This window comes from Oncorhynchus mykiss, chromosome 9, assembly GCF_057628025.1.
Source record: "Oncorhynchus mykiss isolate SJ-2025 chromosome 9, ASM5762802v1, whole genome shotgun sequence".
In the NCBI taxonomy this organism is placed as follows: Eukaryota; Metazoa; Chordata; class Actinopteri; order Salmoniformes; family Salmonidae; genus Oncorhynchus; species Oncorhynchus mykiss.
Genome location: NC_143030.1, coordinates 73,497,216 through 73,516,769, shown reverse-complemented (window position 1 = coordinate 73,516,769; position 19,554 = coordinate 73,497,216).

Genomic DNA, 19,554 nt, shown 5'->3' with positions numbered 1-19,554 from the left:
GTCAGCAGGCTGGATCAGCAGGGATAGCTCTCCATGACATGTCTTGGCTCTTTTTCTAAATATAGACCGATGATGGGGTGATGCTTCAGTCAGCTTTATTGGGAAACGGGCGTGAGATATAGTGTCCAGTATGTCTATAGAGTACAAAACAAACAAGACACACTGGCCATTATTTACCATTGAGACTGGAATTAGGCCATAGCAATGGTACACAACTCTTACAAAAGAAGTGATGGACACACTCTTCATCAGCCAGACCAAATGAAGCATATTGATGAATGCCCCAGAGTGTAAAGACAATAGTTTGTACATTATGTTGAGATACAGTACTAATCAAAAGTTTGGGTTAGGGTTATTCAAGGGTTTTTATTTATTTTTGCTATTTTCTACATTGTACAATAATATTGAAGACATCAAAACTATGAAATAACACATGGAATCATGTAGTAACCAAAAAAGTGTTCAATGAATCCAAATATATGTTATATTCCATAGGTGTAATTTTGTAGTTTTGATGTCGTCACTATTATTCTACAATGTGGAAAATAATCTCAAATAAAGCAAAACCCTTGAATGAGTAGGTGTGTCCAAACTTTTGACTGGTACTGTATGTTCGTGTGCCTCAAGTCATCTTATAATTTGTGAAAGTGGCTCTGGAAACCAAATATTTCAAAACCTTTCAGGGTTTCAGGTCTCTGAGAACGAGAATGCCTGTGATTGTGAAGAATAATTTGGCTATTACAGTTGGCATTGAGCCTCCTTGGTAATTGCCCTGACATTATGGCTATGATTACACTGATCATAAGGAAGGGTTCGCTGTCACAGCTCACAGAGAAAGATAGCTGTTGACATATCTGGATATGGAATTGATAGTGAAAAACTTCTAGGTAATACTTCCGTTCCATGGTGTCCTGTACAGTGGAGCACATGGCAGACAGTGGAAGCATGTCCCTCTCCAGTGCCAGGTCTGATAAGAGACGTTGAGGGAGAAATGAAAGGAAGTATGAATTCATTGTTCCACATACAGTCAGTTGTTTTGTTTGTAACAACAACAAGCTGATCTGACCCACATATGAGACGAAGGTCATCCTCTGTGCTTTGTTTTGGTCCTGTTCCAGTCCTGTTTTGGTCCTGTTCCGGTCCTGTTTTGGTCCTGTTTCGGTCCAGTTTTGCTCCTGTTCCGGTCCTATTTTCGTCCTGTTTTGGTCCTGTTTTGGTCCTGTTCCGGTCCTATTTTGGTCCTGTTCCGGTCCTGTTTTGGTCCTGTTCCGGTCCTGTTTTGGTCCTGTTTCGGTCCTGTTTTGGTCTTGTTCCGGTCCTGTTCCGGTCCTGTTCCGGTCCTGTTCCGGTCCTGTTCCGGTCCTGTTTTGGTCCTGTTCCGGTCCTGTTTTGGTCCTGGCATCATGAGACTGGATGCATTGTGGCCTTGGTGCAGTCATACTCCCATTGTTGATTCCTAGGAATTGTTTTCAGCTCATGAGGAACCCTTATGTATGTTTATGTATGAGTCAAAGAGGTTCTTCTCGAGCTGACAACAATGCATCCAGTGGAGATGTGTAAGGGCTCTCGTCCTCCTCTTCTGAGGAGGAGTAGCGAGAAGGATCGGAGGACCAATGCGCAGCTTGGTAAGTGTCCATAATGTTTAATCAAAATGAACACTGAAATGCAAAATAATAAACATGAATAAACGACACAAACGAAACAGTCCCGTGTGGCACAAACACTGACACGGAAAATAAACACCCACAACTCAAAAGTGAAACCAGGCTACCTAATTATGATTCTCAATCAGGGACAACAATTGACAGCTGCCTCTGACTGAGAACCATACTAGGCCGAACACAGAAATCCCAAATTATAGAAAAACGAACATAGACAACCCACCCAACTCACGCCCTGACCATACTGAAACAAAGACATAATAAAATAACTACGGTTAGAACGTGACAAGATGTGTACTATAGGAGGACACAATAGAAGGAGAAACGCAACATGCAACAATTTCAACAATTTGACAGAGTTACAGTTCATATAAAGAAATCAGTCAATTGAAATAAATTCATTAGGCCGTAATATATGGATTTCACATGACTGGGCAGGGGTGTTGCCATGGGTGGACCTGGGAGGGCATAGGCCCATCCACTTGGGAGCAAGGCCTAGCCAATCAGAATGAGTTGCAAACAAAAGGGCTTTATTACAGACAGAAATACTCCTCAGCTTCATCAGCTGTCTGGGTAGCTTGTCTCAGATGATCCCGCAGGTGAAGAAACTGGATATGGAAATCTTGGGCTGGCGTGGTTACACGTGGTCTGCGGTTGTGATGCTGGTTGGACGTACTGCCACATTTTCTAAAAAGACGTTGGAGGCGGCTTATGGTAGAGAAATTAACATGAAATTCTCTGGCAACAGCTCTGGTGGACATTCCTGCATTCAGCATGCCTATTGCATGCTCCCTCAAAACTTGAAACATCTGTTGTGTGACAAAACCTCACATTTTAAAATGGCCTTTTATAGCTTCTTGACATGCCACACCTGTCAGGTGGCTGGATTATCTTGGCAAAAGAGAAATGCTCACTAACATGGAGGTAAACAAATTTGTGCACAACATTTAAGAGAAATAAGCTTTTTGTGTGTATGGAACATTTCTGGGATCTTTTATTTCAGCTCATGAAACGTGGGACAAACACTTTAAATGTTGCATTTATACTTTTGTTCAGTATAATATTAAACTAATCTGAGACACTTATAGGACACGGTTTGAAGAAAATGGTTTGCTACTTTTCAATATTCTCCTCCAGACTCCATGTGACACTGTTTTTGTTAATATAGCGGGCACAGTGTAATAAAGACATTCATTATCATATTCAGGTAATATGCTGCTACATTTGCCTTTGTACAGAAAGGAGGACATTACATTAGACACTTTTATCCAGAGAGACATACAGGAGCAATTAGGATTAAAAGCCTTGCTCAACGACACATTGACAGATTTCAAATCTAGTCAGCTTGGAGATTCAAACCAGCAACCTTTCGGTTACTGGCCCAGCGCACTTAACTGCTAGGCTACCATGTTCTGTGCATGAGGAGATGTTAAATAGTAGTGGGTCCTTGACTCCAGGCAGATCTGGATATTGCAGATAATGGTACAACCCATTATCCATTACTGCTACTGCAGCTGTCTCCACTCCCTATGCATTACTGCTACTGTAGCTGTCTCCACTCCCTATCCATTACTGCTACTGTAGCTGTCTCCACTCCCTAACCATTACTGCTACTGTAGCTGTCTCCACTCCCTATCCATTACTGCTACTGTAGCTGTCTCCACTCCCTATCCATTACTGCTACTGCAGCTGTCTCCACTCCTTGTCCATTACTGCTACTGTAGCTGTCTCCACTCCTTGTCCATTACTGCTACTGTAGCTGTCTCCACTCCCTATCCATTACTGCTACTGCAGCTGTCTCCACTCCCTGTCCATTAGTGCTACTGCACTAAGTGCGACTGCACCTATCCCATGTAGATGGCATCCTGAGGGAGGGAAATTATGTGGATATATTGAAGCAACATCTCAAGACATCAGTCAGGAAGTTAAAGCTTGGTCGCAAATGGGTCTTCCAAATGGACAATGACCCCAAGCATACTTCCAAAGTTGTGGCAAATTGGCTCATCACAAAGCCCTGACCTCAATCCTATATAAAATGTGTTGGCAGAACTGAAAAGCTTGTGCGAGCAAGGAGGCCTACAAACCTGACTCAGTTACACCAGCTCTGTCAGGAGGAATGGGCCAAAATTCACCTAACGTATTGGGGGAATCTTGTGGAAGGCTAACTGAAACATTTGACCCAAGTTAAATCATTTAAAGGCAATGCTTCCAAATACTAACTGAGTGTTTGTAAACTTCTGACCCACTGGGAATGTGATGAAAGAAATGAAAGCTAAAAAAAATCATTCTGTCTACCAATATTCTGACTTTTCACATTCTTAAAATAAAGTGGTGATCCTAACCTACCTAAGACAGGGAATTTTTACTAGGACTAAATGTCAGGAATTGTGAAAAACTGTGTTTAAATGTATTTGGCTAAGGTGTATGTAAACTTCTGACTTCAATTGTATGTGGCAGGGTCTCCAGACAATCACAGATTATAAAAAGAAAACCAGCCCCGTCGACGTCTTGCTCCCAGACAAATTAAACAACTTCTTTGCTTGCTTTGAGGACAATACAGTGCCACTGACATGGCCCGCTACCAAAGCCTGTGGGCTCTCCTTCTCTGTGGCCAACGTGAGTAAAACATTTAAACGTGTTAACCATCGCAAGGCTGCCGGCCCAGACAGCATCCCTATCCGTGTCCTTAGAGCATGCGCAGACCAGCTGGCTGGTGTGTTTACAGACATATTCAACCAATCCCTACCCAGTCTGTTGTCCCCACATTCTTCAAGATGGCCATCATTGTTCATGTACCCAAGAAAGGTAAGGTAACTGAACTAAATGACTATCGCCCCATTGCACTCACTTCTGTCATGAAGTGCTTTGAGAGACTAGTCAAGGACCATATCACCTCCACCCTACCCGATATCCTAGACCCACTCCAATTTGCTTACCGCCCCAATAGGTCCACTGACGATGCAATCGCCATCACACTTCACACTGCCCTATCCCATCTGGACAAGAGGAATTCCTATGTAAGAATGCTGTACATTGACTACAGTTCAGCATTTAACACCATAGTACCCTCCAAATTCGTCATTAAGCTCGAGACCCTGGATCTCGACCCCGCCCTGTGCATCTGGGTCCTGGACTTTAATAAATTGACTTAAAAAAGGTATCACTAGTCACTTTAACGCCACTTTAATGTTTACATATCCTACATTACTCATCTCATATGTATATATTGTATTATACACCATCGACTGCATCTTGCCTATGCATGGCCATCGCTCATCCATATATTTATATGTACATATTCTTATTCATCCCTTTACATTAGTGTGTATAAGGTAGTTGTTGTGAATTTGTTAGATCACTTGTTAGATATTACTGCATAGTCGGAACTAGAAGCACAAGCATTTCGCTGCACTCGCATTAACATCTGCTAACCATGTGTATGTGACCAATACAATTTGATTTGATTTGAGTAGGGTTTAACAAAGTCCATCTTTATGTGCTGGGGATAGACGCGGCATCTCAGAGTCTAGTGCTTATTAAACAAGGCCAACAAAGTTATGTATTGCCCATGCCGTGTTATGGAAGCAAATGCAGTTTGCCAATGCCCCTGTAGTCTGAATAAATGTTCACTGATGATTGATTCCTATTTGAGTTAGTCATCGACCAGTGTTCCAGTGCTTCCCATGTCAGACTCATACCTCCAATGTCCTGCCAGGCTGTATAAATCATGGACATGAATTGGGTTGTTTTATGTTTTCTTGGTTGATGTGTGTTTGTTTGCTGTTTCCCTGCAGCAGTGGGCCTCTAAATGATTTGTTCAATAAAGAGGACATTGTAACCCCCAACACTTCCTAGTGTAATGCAATGATAATATATCCATGCCAGTACAGAACAAGAAGGCCCACACACTGTAAAAGCTCCCAATTCACCGCTTTATTGACAGCGTTTCCAACCCAAACAGATCTATGTTTTGACCTGACGAAGATCCGTCTTGTTCTTTACTGGTATTCTTTAGTAGTCCAGCACCTGTGTTTTTAAGGATGTGCGTATGACCACCATTGTTTTTAAGATATCCATTCCACACACAATGAGTGTGCAAGGAAAGGGCAATAACTTTCATTACTTGAAATCCATTTAACTCTGCACTCTTGCTGTAATTCACTATAGGCAAGGCATATTATCATTGTGTAATCTACTTACCGTAAATATGATTAACATCACTAGCATAAAGTTATGAACAAATCCAATTCAGAGGGCAGAGTTAAAGCGGTTGTGATTGGGGTTGATTATAGTCTTCACCTTCCCCTGTACTGCACAACAGGATCTGGGCCCAATAGGCTGATTCTTTAAGCACCAGAGAACAATTCATTAAAAGGAATGAGTGTATGAATAAAAAAAGCAGATTAGGTGCCATAACTTTAACATACATTTTCCAACAGAAATGATAATCCAGTCATTAAGCTACTTCTCAGTCATTAAGCTACTTCTCAGTCATTACGCTACTTCTCAGTCATTAAGCTACTTCTCAGACATTAAGCTATTTCTCAGTCATTAAGCTACTTCTCAGTCATTACGCTACTTCTCAGTCATTAAGCTACTTCTCAGTCATTAAGCTACTTCTCAGTCATTACGCTACTTCTCAGTCATTAAGCTACTTCTCAGTCATTAAGCTACTTCTCAGTCATTACGCTATTTCTCAGTCATTAAGCTACTTCTCAGTCATTAAGCTACTTCTCAGTCATTAAGGTACTTCTCAGTCATTAAGCTACTTCTCAGTCATTACACTATTTCTCGGTCATTAAGCTACTTCTCAGTCATTAAGCTACTTCTCAGTCATTATGCTACTTCTCAGTAATTAAGCTACTTCTCAGTCATTAAGCTACTTCTCAGTCATTAAGCTACTTCTCAGTCATTATGCTACTTCTCAGTCATTAAGCTACTTCTCAGTCATTAAGCTACTTCTCAGTCATTATGCTACTTCTCAGTCATTAAGCTACTTCTCAGTCATTAAGCTACTTCTCAGTCATTAAGCTACTTCTCAGTCATTATGCTACTTCTCAGTCATTAAAGCTACTTCTCAGTCATTAAGCTACTTTTCAGTCATTAAGCTACTCCTCAGTCATTAAGCTACTTCTCAGTCATTACGCTACTTCTCAGTCATTAAAGCTACTTCTCAGTCATTAAAGCTATTTCTTAGTCATTAAGCTATTTCTTAGTCATTAATCTACTTCTCAGTCATTAAGCTACTTCTCAGTCATTACGCTACTTCTCAATCATTAAAGCTACTTCTCAGTCATTAAGCTACTTCTCAGTCATTAAACTACTTCTCAGTCATTAAGCTACTTCTCAGTCATTAAGCTACTTCTCAGTCATTAAGCTACTTCTCAGTCATTAAGCTACTTCTCAGTCATTAAAGCTACTTCTCAGTCATTAAGCTACTTCTCAGTCATTAAGCTACTTCTCAGTCATTAAGCTACTTCTCAGTCATTAAGCTACTTCTCAGTCATTATGCTACTTCTCAGTCATTAAGCTACTTCTCAGTCATTAAGCTACTTCTTAGTCATTAATCTACTTCTCAGTCATTAAGCTACTTCTCAGTCATTACGCTACTTCTCAGTCATTAAAGCTACTTCTCAGTCATTAAGCTACTTCTCAGTCATTAAGCTACTTCTCAGTCATTAAGCTACTTCTCAGTCATTAAGCTTCTTCTCAGTCATTACGCTACTTCTCAGTCATTAAGCTACTTCTCAGTCATTAAGCTACTTCTCAGTCATTAAGCTACTTCTCAGTCATTAAGCTACTTCTCAGTCATTAAGCTATTTCTCAGTCCATTTCAAATGTGTTTTTAATTTGAGCTATGACTTTGATTGTGGTTTTTCTCAGCCTTCTTTTAATTTTTTTACATTTCTCTTCTGGTTCCTCCACATTCCTGTACAAGGCTTAATACTCTATGATGTGTGTTTATTCAAATGACAACACTCTCACTGTTATCCTGTTCTGGCATCCGCCTCAGAGAGGACGAACCCTCCAGTGTTTCCATTCATCCTATAAAGACAAAGAGTCCCTCTTCTTTGGTTTAGAATATCACGTTACCATCTGCTACGCCAACCAGTTAGGCTTGTGCTTTCACAAACACAGATTCTTCCTCTGAAATCCACACACACACACACACACACACACACACACACACACACACACACACACACACACACACACACACACACACACACACACACACACACACACACACACACACACACACACGCACACACACACACACGCACACACACACGCACGCACACACACACACACACACACACACACACACACACACACACACACACACACACACACACACACACACACACACATAGGCATACTCACACAGGCACACATGCATGCACACATTAAACTAGATAACTGTAAACCAGATCACTGTAAACCAGATCACTGTAAACTAGATCACTGTAAACCAGATCACTGTAAACTAGATCACTGTAAAGTAGATCACTGTAAACAGATCACTGTAAACTAGATCACTGTAAACCAGATCACTGTAAACTAGATCACTGTAAACTAGATCACTGTAAACCAGATCACTGTAAACTAGATCACTGTAAACTAGATCACTGTAAACCAGATCACTGTAAACTAGATCACTGTAAACCATCCTCCTCTGTGAGTCCTGTGGACAGACTGACTATTTCAATAGTCCACAGCAGGTATTCCCAAACTGAGGTAATGCTGTCGGGGGTACAGCAAATAAAAATGTGATTCACATTTAAAAAATGTGGACAGCTTTGTTACATCAAATGGACTTTGGTGGTCAAGATGTGTTGGTATCTGTACTGATGGCACAAAAGCCATGACAGGGAGACATAGTGGAGTGGCAACATGCGTGCAGCCACTTGGCTACACCGCAGCATCCAGCAGCTCTTGCTGCCAAGAAATGCCTGACAGCTTGAAAGACGTTTTGGACACTACACTGAAAATGGCTACCTTTGTTAAAGCAAGGTCCCTGAACTCTCGTGTATTTTCTGCACTAAGCAATGATATGGGCAGTGACCATGTAACGCTTTTACAACATAACGAAGTGACCTGGTTATTAAGGGGCAAAGTATTGACACATTTTTTTTTATTGAGAGACAAGCTTAAAGTTTTCTTTACTGACCATTATTTTCACTTGTCTGACCTCTTGCATGATGACGAGTTTCTCACACGACTGGCCTATCTGGGTGATGTTTTTTCTCGCCTGAATGATCTGAATCTAGGATTACACCGACTCTCCGCAACTATATTCAATGTGCGAGACAAAATTGAGGCTATGATTAAGAAGTAGGAGCTCTTTTCTGTCTGCATTAACAAGGACAACACACAGGTCTATCCGTCGTTGTATGATTTTTTGTGTGCAAATTAACTCAAGCTTACTGACAATGTCAAATGTGATATAGCGAAGCACCTGAGTGAGCTGGGTGCGCAATTACGCTGGTAGCTTCCCGAAACGGATGACACAAAACAACTGGATTCATTATCCCTTTCATGCCCTGCCTCCAGTCCACTTACCGATATCTAAACAAGGGAGCCTCATCGAAATTGCTACACGCAGTTCTGTGAAAATGTAATTGAATCAGAAGCCACTGACAGATTTCTGGATAGGGCTGTGCTCAGAGTTTCTTGCCTTGACAAATTGTGCTGTTAAGACACTGATGCCCTTTGCAACCACGTACCTATGTGAGAGTGGATTCTCGGCCCTCACTAGCATGAAAACTAAATTACAAAAAAAAAACTAAACTACAGGCACAGACTGTGTGTGGAAAATGATTTAAGACTGAGACTCTCTCCAATACAACCCAACATTGCAGAGTTGTGTGCATCCTTTCAAGCACAGCCTTCTCATTAACCTGTGGTGAGTTGTTCACAATTTTTGATGATTTTTTTTTATTTTTTCTACTGTGTTATTGACTTGTTTATTGTTTACTCCATGTGTAACTCTGTGTTGTCTGCTCATACTGCTATGCTTTATCTTGGCCAGGTCGCAGTTGTAAATGAGAACTTGTTCTCAACTAGCCTACCTGGTTAAATAAAGGTGAAATAAAAAATAAAACAAATAAGGTTTTATATGTAAGATGGTTAAATAAAGAGAAAAAATATTGATTATTATTATATGGCTCCAGGTCATCTACAAGTCCATGCTAGGTAAAGCTCCGCCTTTGTTATGGTGCGTGAATGAGGACCCAAAAGCGAATTAACAAACAGAGTACTTTAATGACGAACATACGTGGGCTCAGATGGACAGGTAGATTCCGACAGGACAGGACAAGGTTACAGCAAACATGACGGCAGTCTGGTTCAGGCATGAATGACACAAACAAACAAACAAGAATCCGACAAGGACAGGAGCAGAAACAGAGACAGATATAGGGACCTAATCAGAGGGAAAAAGGGAACAGGTGGGGAACGGGGTGAATGGGTAATTAGGAGGAGACAAGGCACAGCTGGGGAAAAGAGGGGGAGAAAAGGTAACATAACAACGACCAGCAGAGGGAGACAGGGTGAAGGGAAAGGACAGAGACAAGACAACATGACAGTACCCCCCCACTCACCGAGCGCCTCCTGGCGCACTCGAGGAGGAAGCCTGGCGGCAACGGAGGAAATCATCGATCAGCGCACGGTCCAGCACGTCCCGAGAGGGAACCCAACTCCTCTCCTCAGGACCGTACCCCTCCCAATCTACTAGGTACTGATGACCACGGCCCCGAGGACGCATGTCCAAAATCCTACGGACCCTGTAGATGGGTGCGCCCTCGACAAGGATGGGGGGGGGGGGGGGAAGACGAGCGGGGGCGCGAAGAACGGGCTTGACACAGGAGACATGGAAGACCGGGTGGACGCGACGAAGATATCGCGGCAGAAGAAGGCGCACTGCGACAGGGTTAATGATTTGAGAGATACGGAATGGACCAATGAACCGCGGGGTCAACTTGCGAGAAGCCGTCTTAAGGGGAAGGTTCTGAGTGGAGAGCCAAACTCTCTGACCGCGACAATATCTAGGGCTCTTCGTTCTACGCTTATTAGCAGCTCTCACAGTCTGCGCCCTATAACGGCAAAGTGCAGACCTGACCCTCTTCCAGGTGCGCTCGCAACGTTGGACAAAAGCCTGAGCGGAGGGGACGCTGGACTCGGCGAACTGAGATGAGAACAACGGAGGCTGGTACCCGAGGCTACTCAGAAAAGGAGATAGCCCGGTCGCAGACGAAGGAAGCGAGTTGTGGGCGTATTCTGCCCAGGGGAGCTGTTCTGACCAAGACGCAGGGTTGCGAAAAGAAAGACTGCGTAAGATGCGACCAATAGTCTGATTGGCCCGTTCTGCTTGACCGTTAGACTGGGGGTGAAAGCCGGAAGAGAGACTGACGGAAGCCCCAATCAAACGGCAAAACTCCCTCCAAAATTGAGACGTGAATTGCGGACCTCTGTCCGAAACGACGTCTGACGGAAGGCCATGAATTCTGAAAACATTCTCGATGATGATTTGTGCCGTCTCTTTAGCAGAAGGAAGCTTAGCAAGGGGAATGAAATGAGCCGCCTTAGAGAACCTATCGACAACCGTAAGAATAACAGTCTTCCCCGCTGACGAAGGCAGTCCGGTGACAAAATCTAAGGCGATGTGAGACCACGGTCGAGAGGGAATAGGAAGCGGCCTGAGACGGCCGGCAGGAGGAGAGTTACCGGACTTAGTCTGCGCGCAGACCGAACAAGCAGCCACGAAACGACGCGTGTCATGCTCCCGGGTGGGCCACCAGAAACGCTGGCGAATGGAAGCAAGCGTACCCCGAACGCCAGGGTGACCGGCTAACTTGGCAGAGTGAGCCCACTGAAGAACGGCCAGACGAGTAGGAACGGGAACGAAAAGAAGGTTCCTAGGACAAGCGCGCGGCGACGGAGTTTGAGTGAGTGCTTGCTTTACCTGCCTCTCAATTCCCCAGACAGTCAACCCGACAACACGCCCCTCAGGGAGAATCCCCTCGGGGTCAGTGGAGGCTACTGAAGAACTGAAGAGACGAGACAAAGCATCAGGCTTGGTGTTCTTAGAGCCCGGACGATAAGAAATCACGAACTCGAAACGAGCGAAAAACAGCGCCCAACGCGCCTGACGCGCATTAAGTCGTTTGGCAGAACGGATGTACTCAAGGTTCCTATGGTCAGTCCAAACGACAAAAGGAACGGTCGCCCCCTCCAACCACTGTCGCCATTCGCCTAGGGCTAACCGGATGGCGAGCAGTTCGCGGTTACCCACATCATAGTTACGTTCCGACGGCGACAGGCGATGAGAAAAATACGCGCATGGGTGGACCTTGTCGTCAGAGAGGGAGCGCTGAGAAAGGATGGCTCCCACTCCCACCTCTGACGCGTCAACCTCGACAACGAACTGTCTAGAGACGTCAGGTGTAACAAGGATAGGAGCGGATGTAAAACGATTCTTGAGGAGATCAAAAGCTCCCTGGGCGGAAACGGACCACTTAAAGCACGTCTTGACAGAAGTAAGGGCTGTGAGAGGAGCTGCCACCTGACCGAAATTACGGATGAAACGACGATAGAAGTTCGCGAAGCCGAGAAAGCGCTGCAGCTCGACACGTGACTTAGGGACGGGCCAATCAATGACAGCTTGGACCTTAGCGGGATCCATCTTAATGCCTTCAGCGGAAATAACAGAACCGAGAAATGTGACGGAGGAGGCATGAAAAGTGCACTTCTCAGCCTTCACGAAAAGACAATTCTCTAAAAGGCGCTGGAGGACACGTCGAACGTGCTGAACATGAATCTGGAGTGACGGTGAAAAAATCAGGATATCGTCAAGGTAAACGAAAACAAAGATGTTCAGCATGTCTCTCAGGACATCATTGACTAATGCCTGAAAGACAGCTGGAGCGTTAGCGAGGCCGAAAGGAAGAACCCGGTATTCAAAGTGCCCTAACGGAGTGTTAAACGCCGTCTTCCACTCGTCCCCCTCCCTGATGCGCACGAGATGGTAAGCGTTACGAAGGTCCAACTTAGTGAAAAACCTGGCTCCCTGCAGGATCTCGAAGGCTGAAGACATAAGAGGAAGCGGATAACGATTCTTCACTGTTATGTCATTCAGCCCTCGATAATCTATGCAGGGGCGCAGAGACCCGTCCTTCTTCTTGACAAAAAAAAACCCCGCTCCGGCGGGAGAGGAGGAGGGGACTATGGTACCGGCGTCAAGAGCTACAGACAAATAATCTTCGAGAGCCTTACGTTCGGGAGCCGACAGAGAGTATAGTCTACCCCGGGGGGGGGTGGTTCCCGGAAGGAGATCAATACTACAATCATACGACCGGTGTGGAGGAAGAGAGGTGGCCCTGGACCGACTGAACACCGTGCGCAGATCGTGATATTCCTCCGGCACCCCTGTCAAATCACCAGGCTCCTCCTGTGAAGAAGAGACAGAGGAAACAGGAGGGATAGCAGACATTAAACATTTCACATGACAAGAGACGTTCCAGGAGAGGATAGAATTACTAGACCAATTAATGGAAGGATTATGACAAACTAGCCAGGGATGGCCCAAAACAACAGGTGTAAAAGGTGAACGAAAAATTAAAAAAGAAATGGTTTCACTATGATTACCAGAAACAGTGAGGGTTAAAGGTAGCGTCTCACGCTGAATCCTGGGGAGAGGACTACCATCCAGGGCGAACAAGGCCGTGGGCTCCTTTAACTGTCTGAGAGGAATGTCATGTTCCCGAGCCCAGGTCTCGTCCATAAAACAGCCCTCCGCCCCAGAGTCTATTAAGGCACTGCAGGAAGCTGACGAACCGGTCCAGCGTAGATGGACCGACAAGGTAGTGCAGGATCTTGAAGGAGAGACAGGAGTAGTAGCGCTCACCAGTAGCCCTCCGCTTACTGACGAGCTCTGGCCTTTTACTGGACATGAAGTGGCAAAATGACCAGCGGAACCGCAATAGAGACAGAGGCGGTTGGTGATTCTCCGTTCCCTCTCCTTAGTCGAGATGCGGATACCTCCCAGCTGCATGGGCTCAGCACCCGAGCCGGCAGAGGAAGATGGTAGTGATGCGGAGAGGGAGGCGACGGAGAGCGCGAGCTCCTTTCCACGAGCTCGGTGACGAAGATCAACCCGTCGCTCAATGCGAATAGCGAGTTCAATCAAGGAATCCACGCTGGAAGGAACCTCCCGGGAGAGAATCTCATCCTTTACCTCTGCGCGGAAACCCTCCAGAAGACGAGCGAGCAAGGCCGGCTCGTTCCAGCCACTGGAGACAGCAAGAGTGCGAAACTCAATAGAGTAGTCTGTTATGGATCGATTGCCTTGACATAGGGAAGACAGGGCCCTGGAAGCCTCCTCCCCAAAAACAGATCGATCAAAAACCCGTATCATCTCCTCCTTAAAGTCTTGATACTGGTTAATACACTCAGCCCTTGCCTCCCAGATTGCCGTGCCCCACTCACGAGCCCGTCCATTAAGGAGAGATATGACGTAGGCGACACGAGCAGTGCTCCTGGAGTAAGTGTTGGGCTGGAGAGAAAACACAATATCACACTGGGTGAGGAACGAGCGGCATTCAGTGGGCTCCCCAGAGTAACACGGCGGGTTATTGATTCTGGGCTCCGGAGATTCGAAAGCCCTGGAAGTGGCCGGTGGATCGAGGCGGAGATGGTGAACCTGTTCTGTGAGGTTGGAGACTTGGGTGGCCAGGGTCTCAACGGCATGTCGAGCAGCAGACAATTCCTGCTTGTGTCTGCCTAGCATCGCTCCCTGGATCTCGACGGCTGAGTGGAGAGGATCCGAAGTCGCTGGGTCCATTCTTGGTCGGATTCTTCTGTTATGGTGCGTGAATGAGGACCCAAAAGCGAATTAACAAACAGAGTACTTTAATGACGAACATACGTGGGCTCAGATGGACAGGTAGATTCCGACAGGACAGGACAAGGTTACAGCAAACATGACGGCAGTCTGGTTCAGGCATGAATGACACAAACAAACAAACAAGAATCCGACAAGGACAGGAGCAGAAACAGAGACAGATATAGGGACCTAATCAGAGGGAAAAAGGGAACAGGTGGGGAACGGGGTGAATGGGTAATTAGGAGGAGACAAGGCACAGCTGGGGAAAAGAGGGGGAGAAAAGGTAACATAACAACGACCAGCAGAGGGAGACAGGGTGAAGGGAAAGGACAGAGACAAGACAACATGACAGCCTTATCTCAGTTCACTGGTCACGATGGCAACACCCATCCGTAGCACGCGCTCCAGCAGGTGTATCTCACTGATCATCCCTAAAGCCAACACCTCATTCGGCCGCCTTTCGTTCCAGTTCTCTGCTGCCTGTGACTGGAACGAATTGCAAAAATCGCTGAAGTTGGAGACTTTTATCTCCCTCACCAACTTCAAACATCTGCTATCTGAGCAGTTAACCGATCGCTGCATCTGTACATAGTCTATCGGTAAATAGCCCACCCATTTTTACCTACCTCATCCCCATACTGTTTTTATTTATTTATTTACTTTTCTGCTCTTTTGCACACCAATATCTCTACCTGTACATGACCATCTGATCATTTATCACTCCAGCGTTATTAACCTGCAAAATTGTTATTTTATTCACCTATAAATTATTCACCTACCTCCTCATGCCTTTTGCACACAATGTATATAGACTCCCCTTTTTTTTCTACTGTGTTATTGTAACGATTCTCTTCTTGTGAAGTAGAGCCGGACCAAAGCGCAGCGTGGTGGTTGTTCATTGTATTTTATTCACGACACTATACATGAACAAACTAACGAAAAAACAAGAAACGTGAGAACTCAAAACCTAATACAGCCTATCTGGTGAATACTACACAAAGACAGGAACAGTCACCCACCAACACACAGTGAAACCCAGGCTACCTAAGTATGATTCTCAATCAGAGACAACTAATGACACCTGCCTCTGATTGAGAACCATACTAGGCCGAAAACATAGAAATGCCCCAAAACATAGAAAAACAAACAGACTGCCCACCCAACTCACGCCCTGACCATACTAAATAAATACAAAACAACAGAAATAGAGGTCAGAACGTGACAGTACCCCCCCCCCCAAAGGTGCGGACTCCGGCCGCAAAACCTTGACCTATAGGGGAGGGTCTGGGTGGGCGTCTGTCCGCGGTGGCGGCTCTGGCGCGGGACACGGACCCCACTTCACCATTGTCTTAGTCCGCCTTATTGTCCGCCTCCCTGGCTTACTCACCATGGCCACCCCTCTCAATGACCCCACTGGACAGAGGGGCTGCTCGGGACAGAGGGGCAGCTCGGGACAGAGGTGAAGCAGCTGCTCGGGACAGAGGGACAACTGCTCGGGACAGAGGGGCAGCTGCTCGGGACAGAGGGGCGATAGCAGCTCGGGACAGAGGGGCGATAGCAGCTCGGGACAGAGGGGCGATAGCAGCTCGGGACAGAGGGGCGATAGCAGCTCGGGACAGAGGGGCGATAGCTGCTCGGGACAGAGGGGCGGCAGCTGCTCGGGACAGAGGGGCGGCAGCTGCTCGGGACAGAGGGGCAGCTGCTCGGGACAGAGGGACAGCTGCTCGGGACAGAGGGACAGCTGCTCGGGACAGAGGGGCGGCAGCAGCTTGGGACAGAGGGGCGACAGCTGCTCTGGACAGAGGGGCAGCTGCTCGGGCGGCCCCTGGCTGACTGACGGCACTGGCGGCCCCTGGCTTACTGGCGGCCCCTGGCTGACTGGCGGCACTGGCGGCCCCTGGCTTACTGGCGGCACTGGCGGCCCCTGGCTGACTGGCGGCACTGGCGGCCCCTGGCTGACTGGCGGCACTGGCGGCCCCTGGCTGACTGGCGGCACTGGCGGCCCCTGGCTGACGGGCGGCACTGGCGGCCCCTGGCTGACGGGCGGCACTGGCGGCCCCTGGCTGACGGGCGGCACTGGCGGCCCCTGGCTGACGGGCGGCACTGGCGGCCCCTGGCTGACGGGCGGCACTGGCGGCCCCTGGCTGACGGGCGGCACTGGCGGCTCCTGGCAGACAGGCGGCACTGGCGGCTCCTGGCAGACGGGCGGCACTGGCGGCTCCTGGCAGACGGGCGGCACTGGCGGCTCCTGGCAGACGGGCGGCGCTGGGCAGACGGGCAGCACTGGCGGCGCTGGGCAGACGGGCAGCACTGGCGGCGCTGGGCAGACGGGCGGCGCTGGGCAGACGGGCGGCACTGGCGGCGCTGGGCAGACGGGCGGCACTGGCGGCGCTGGGCAGACGGGCGGCACTGGCGGCGCTGGGCAGACGGGCGGCACTGGCGGCGCTGGGCAGACGGGCGGCGCTGGGCAGACGGGCGGCGCTGGGCAGACGGGCGGCACTGGCGGCGCTGGAGAGGAGGAAGGCTCTGGAACCGCCGGACTGACGGGCGGCACTGGCGGCGCTGGGCAGACGGGCGGCGTTGGCGGCGCTGGGCTGACGAGCGGCACTGGCGGCGCTGGAGAGGAGGAAGGCTCTGGAAGCGCCGGACTGAGTAGCTCTCGTAGCGCCGAACAGGCGGGAGACTCCGGCAGCGCTGGAGAGGAGGAAGGCTCTGGTAGCGCCGGAGAGGCGGGAGACTCCGGCAGCGCTGGAGAGGAGAGAGCCCCTGCAAGGATGGGCCGGAGAGACAGCCTGGTACGGGGAACTGCCACCGGAGGGCTGGTGCGTGGAGGTGGTGACGGATAGACCGGGCCGTGCAGGCGCACTGGAGCTCTTGAGCACCGAGCCTGCCCAACCTTACCCGGTTGAATGGTCCCGGTCGCCCTGCCAGTGCGGCGAGGTGGAATAGCCCGCACTGGGCTATGCAGGCGAACCGGGGACACCGTGCGCAAGGCTGGTGCCATGTAAGCCGGCCCAAGGAGACGCACTGGAGACCAGATGCGTAGAGCCGGCTTCATGGCACTTGGCTCGATGCCCACTCTAGCCCGGCCGATACGCGGAGCTGGAATGTACCGCACCGGGCTGTGCACCCGCACTGGGGACACCGTGCGCTCCACAGCATAACACGGTGCCCCGGTAACCACAGGAAGTTGGCTCAGGTCTCCTACCTGGCGTAGCCATACTCCCTGTTAGCCCCCCCCCAAGAAATTTTTGGGGCTGACTCCCGGGCTTCCATCCACGACGCCGCGCTGCCTCCTCATACCAGCGCCTCTCCGCTTTCGCCGCCTCCAGTTCTTCTTTGGGACGGCGATATTCTCCTGGCTGAGCCCAGGGTCCTCTTCCATCTAATTCGTCCTCCCATGTCCATACCTCCTCGCGCTGCTCCTGCTGCTGCTTTTTCCTTTGCCCATTACCACACCGCTTGGTCCTGTTGTGGTGGGTGATTCTGTAACGATTCTCTTCTTGTGAAGTAGAGGCGGACCAAAGCGCAGCGTGGTGGTTGTTCATTGTATTTTATTCACGACACTATACATGAACAAACTAACGAAAAAACAAGAAACGTGAGAACTCAAAACCTAATACAGCCTATCTGGTGAATACTACACAAAGACAGGAACAGTCACCCACCAACACACAGTGAAACCCAGGCTACCTAAGTATGATTCTCAATCAGAGACAACTAATGACACCTGCCTCTGATTGAGAACCATACTAGGCCGAAAACATAGAAATGCCCCAAAACATAGAAAAACAAACAGACTGCCCACCCAACTCACGCCCTGACCATACTAAATAAATACAAAACAACAGAAATAGAGGTCAGAACGTGACAGTTATTGACTTGTTAATTGTTTACTCCATGTGTAACTCCATGTGTAACTTTGTGTTGTCTGTTCACACTGCTATGCTTTATCTTGGCCAGGTCGCAGTTGCAAATGAGAACTTGTTCTCAACTAGCCTACCTGGTTAAATAAAGGTGTTCTCAACTAGCCTACCTGGTTAAATAAAGGTGAAATAAAATAAAAAATAAAAATATTATTATTTGTTCTCTGGTCCTATAAGAGCTCTTTGTCACTTCCCATGAGCCAGGTTGTGACAAAAACTCACATTCATTATTTTGTTTAATATATGTATCGTATAGTGTGTGTGTGGCAGGCTTACAATGATCGCAAAAAAACAACATTTGAGAGTGCGCTGATCCTGGGGCTAGAGGGGGTACGCAGCTGGAGGTTGAATGTTTGAAGGGGTACGGGACTATAAGAATGTAGGAACCACTGGTCCACAATATCTGTTACAGTTTAACAGACTGGTTTGGTCTCTCCACAATGCAAACAGCGGTTTGGTCTCTCCACAATGCAAACAGCGGTTTGGTCTCTCCACAATGCAAACAGCGGTTTGGTCTCATGGGTGATAGGAGAAAAATGGTCTGTATGGGTATATTACTGTATTGTTAAACACACACACACACACACACACACACACACACACACACACACACACACACACACACACACACACACACACACACACACACCACACACACACACACACACACACACACACACAAAGAAAGAAAGATGATTCAACCTATAAATATATAGCAATCAGCTGCATTAGTATTGTGAATATAGCTCAACAAAAGACGTGTGTGAAACTTTTGTTGAGCAAACTCACAATCCTACAGCAGCTGGTTGCCTAACAACTGTATATTGAATCAACATGTTTTTGTTTTTTTTACAGTGTACACATTGCAACATCATAGACTGTTTCACACATGTCAAGACATGATATATATGCACTGTGGTTATACCTTGTGTGGAACATATAAAGACGCCTCATTGCTCTCTAGTTATGGCACATTCCCATTTGGGTTGCATTGGGACTTCAGGTCATCCTTGCAAGAATACTGTCACTGTCTTATCAAGCAGCATCTCTTCTCTCTCTCATTGTAATGGAGACAGCAGGGACA